Source organism: Sapajus apella, unplaced genomic scaffold (assembly GCF_009761245.1).
Source record: "Sapajus apella isolate SASKATOON/1434 unplaced genomic scaffold, GSC_monkey_1.0 scaffold93, whole genome shotgun sequence".
NCBI classification, from domain to species: domain Eukaryota; kingdom Metazoa; phylum Chordata; class Mammalia; order Primates; family Cebidae; genus Sapajus; species Sapajus apella.
The window spans coordinates 6,616,100-6,620,418 of NW_022437033.1; the positions used below are offsets into that span (position 1 = coordinate 6,616,100).

At 38.1% G+C, this 4,319-nt stretch overlaps 1 non-coding gene across 1 annotated transcript; it reads left to right on the forward strand.

Moving 5' to 3' along the window:
• The first annotated feature begins 3,585 nt into the window (after positions 1-3,585).
• LOC116535295 lies at positions 3,586-3,687 on the forward strand. The gene has a single exon (XR_004262145.1). It is a non-coding gene; the product is annotated as a U6 spliceosomal RNA (small nuclear RNA).
• Positions 3,688-4,319: the final 632 nt, after the last annotated feature.

A 4,319-nucleotide genomic window follows, 5' to 3' on the forward strand; every position in this document is an offset into this window, starting at 1 on the left:
GACTTTCTTCACAGAATTAGAAAAAACAACTTTAAATTTAATGTGGAACCAAAATAGAGCCCGTATAGCCAAGACAATCCTAAGCAAAAAGAACAAAGCTGGAGGCATCAGACTACATGACTTCAAACTATACAACAAGGCTACAGTAACCAAAACAGCATGGTACTGGTAGCAAAACAGATACATAGACCCATGGAACAGAACAGAGGCTTCAGAAATAATGCCACAGATCTACAGCATCTCATCTTTGACAAACCTGACAAAAACAAGCAACAGGTAAAGGATACCCTATTTAATAAATGGTGTTGGGAAAACTGGCTAGCCATATGCAGAAAACTGAAACTGGACCCCTTCCTTATACCTTATACAAAAATTAACTCAGGATGGATTAAACACTTAAATGTAAGACCTGGAGCCATAAAAACCCAAGACGAAAACCTGGAGCCATAAAAACCCAAGATGAAAACCTAGGCAACACCATACAGGACACAGGCATGAGCAAAGACTTCATGACTAAAACACAAAAAGCAACGGCAACAAAAGCCAAAATTGACAAATGGGATCTGATTAAACTAAAGAGTTTCTGCACAGCAAAAGAAACTAGCATCAGAGTGAGCAGGCAACCTACAGAATGGGAGAAAATATTTGCAATCTATCCATCTGACAAAGGTCTAATATCCAGGGCCTATAAGGAACTTAAACAAATTTACAAGAAAAAAAAAAACCAACCCCATCAGAAAGTGGGCAAAGGATATGAACAGACGCTTCTCAAAAGAAGACATTTATGCAGTCAACAAACATATTTTAAAAAGCTCTTCATCACTGGTAATTAGAGAAATGCAAATCAAAACCTCAATGAGATATCATCTCACATCAGTTAGAATGGCGATCATTAAAATGTCATGAATCAACAGATGTTGGAGAGGATTGGGAGAAATATGAACACTTTTACAGTATTGGTGGGAATGTAAATGAGTTCAACCATTGTGGAAGACAGTGTGGTGATTCCTCAAGGATCTAGAACCAGAAATAAAATTTGACCCAGCAATCCCATTACTGGGTATATACTCAAAGGATTATAAATCATTCTACTATAAAGATACATGCATGCATATGTTTATTGCAGCACTATTCACAATAGCAAAGACTTGGAACCCATCAATGATACACTGGATAAAGAAAATGCCCATCAATGATACACTGGATAAAGAAATGTGGCATATATATGATATAGAATACTACACAGCCATAAAAAGGATGAGTTCATGTCCTTTGCAGGACATGGATGAGTCTGGAAACCATCATTCTGAGCAAACTAACACAGGAACAGAAAACCTAACACCACATGTTCTCACTTATAAGCAAGAGTTGAACAATGTGAACACATGGACACAGACAGAGGGAGGGGAATATCACACACCAGGGCCGGTCAGGGGCTGAGGGGCTAGGGGAGGAATAGCATTAGGAGAAATATCTAATGTAGATGATAGGTTGATGGGTGCAGCAAACCACCATGGCACGTGTATACCTATGTAACAAACCTGCACCTTCTGCACATGTATCCCAGAACTTAAAGTATAATAAAAAAAGGAAACTAAAAAAAAAAAAAAAGAAAACTGAGAAGTAAGAAGAAGGATACTATAGGCAAGGGACAAATAAGCTGCTTCTGTTTTCTCCCACTTCTCATCCATCCTGTACATTGTTGCTGTAATAATTTTCCCAAAACAACAATTTCATTCACACTTTCAAGTTCATTCACCTCACTCTTCAGCTTGGCTTTCAAGACAATGCCTCTACTACTTCATGAAACACCAGGAAAATTATAAAGTAATAGATGGATACATACACACACACAGAGAGAGAGAGAGAGAGAGAGAGAGAGAGAGAGAGAGCAAGTCAGGATAGGAGGAGATGGCAGAATCAAAATTTTACAAGTTGAAAAGCAAAAGGGCAGGTGATAGCTGACTTATCAAACACAAGTAACCTGATGCAGCCATAAAAAGGAAGGAGTTCATATCCTTTGCAGGGACATGGAAAAAGTGGTCTCAATCCAGGTCTAAAGAGAGGATTCTTGGATCTCACACAAGAAAGAATTCAAGGTGAGTTGCAGAGTGCAGTGATAAGATATTGAAAGCTGCGCTGTTAGAGTAGGGCATCCTCAGAAATTAAGCAGAGGCATGTTCTCACTTGTAAGCGGATGTTGAACAATGAGAACACACGGACACAGGGTGGGGAACATCACATACTGGGGCCTGGGGTGTGGGGGGCTGGGGTGGAATAGCAGGGGGTGGGGGGATTGGGGAGGGACTGCATTAGGAGAAATATCTAATGTAGACGATAGGACGATGGACGCAGCAAACCACAACAATGGCACATGTATACCTATGTAACAAACCTGTACAATCTGCACGTGTACCCCAGAACTTAAAGTATAATAAATACATTTTTTTTAAAGAAGAAAAAAAAATAAGCAGAAGAATGCACTATCTTTAAGCTTTTCTTATATAGGTGTCCTGTCCATGTAAAGACTAAACTAAGCTGTGACTATGTGCAGGAGAGGAGACGGCATGAGAAAATTTACTATTCTATTGATTTCAAGAGAACTATCCTTGACATTTTAGTGGGCAAGTACATCAAAACATAAATATAATTATTTTGAAAGCACATATTGTTATGAGTTTTGGGACATCTCGACTTTCTGCTATTGTACTGTGTCCTTGTAGGTTTTTCTCAACTATGAACACTTTATAACCATGAGTCATGGCTGGAACAGAACGTGCCTTTTTAGTCTCAAGATGGAGCTGAACTTAAAATGGTGTCACCCTGGTTCTGCTAAGCTCCTGTTTCCCTAACAGATAGTTTTCCGAGGATGTCTAAGTAACATATTAATCAATTCCATATCACATCATGGCAGACACTGTTGGTTGCCTTTCCACCGGTTATTTTCTCTATGTCTTTTTGTCTTCACTGATAGGACCATGGTCTTGTCTAAGGACCAATGCAACCAGTCCAAACAAATCATAACATGCCATTCCACTTGACCATTGACTGGTATAGAGATGGGTGTATGTGAAACTGTTTTTGGCTATCTAGATGTAAAATAAAGTTTATTTGGGGCCATACAGTTCTACCTTACAGAGAATTATATAAAACAGGGTTTGTTTGCTGTCTTCCTTCCCATTATACCATGTCTCTTGTTATGTGAATATCTGGAGCTTCAGTAGACATTTGTAACCAATAGGCAGTATGCCAAGGAATGGAAGAACAGAATTACAAAAAGAACTTGGCTTGTGGACTATGACTTTGAACACTCAAACTGTGATTATCTTCTACCAAATTTTTTTTCACTAAATAATTAATATATTGCTGGTTTAAACCATTGCTGGTTAGAGTTCTGCTGCTTGCACTTAAAAGCAGCACACATTGAGCAATTCCTTTTTTATGTTTAATAGAAACCTCCACATCTATGAATATATATGTGTTCCTTATGAATTTTTTTGATAATGTAAAAAAGCAAAAGAAAAATGGACAACTATCATTTGAAGTATGACTGAAGACTTATACAGCCATTAAGAAAAACTTTTGATTCTCACTTCAGCAGCATATATACTAAAATGGAATGATAGAAGATTAGCATGTCCCTTGTACAGAGATGACATGAAAACTTGTGAAGCATTCCATATTTTTCCTCATGAGCAAAAAAGGAAGTAAGGTCATTTACAGACAAGCAATCCTTCGTGAATTTTTCAACACCAGGCTTGCCTTGCAAGAGCTCCTAAAGGAAACACTGAATGTGGAAAGGAAAAACCACCAGCAGCACTATAAAAACACACTGAATTACACACATCAGTGACACCATGAAGCAACCACATAAACAAGCCTGCAAAATAACCAGCTACCATCATGATGATAGGATCAAATTCACACATAACAATACTAACCTTAAATGTAAATGGGCTAAATGTCCCAATTAAAAGGCACAGATGGCAAGCTTGATAGAGTCATGACACATTCGTATGCTATCTTCAAGATACCTATCTCAGATAGCGCAGTGATTCCTCAAAGACCTAGAGACACAAATACCATTTGACCCAGCAATCCCATTACTGGTTATATACCCAAAGGAATATAAATCATTCTGTTATAAAGATACATGCAAACATATGTTCATTGCAGCACTATTCACAATAGCAAAGACATGGAATCAACCTAAATGTCCGTAAATGGTAGACTGGATAAAGAAAATGTGGTTATGCAGCCATAAAAAGGAATGAGATCACGTCCTCTGCAGAGACATGGGTCAAGTTGTAAGCCATTAT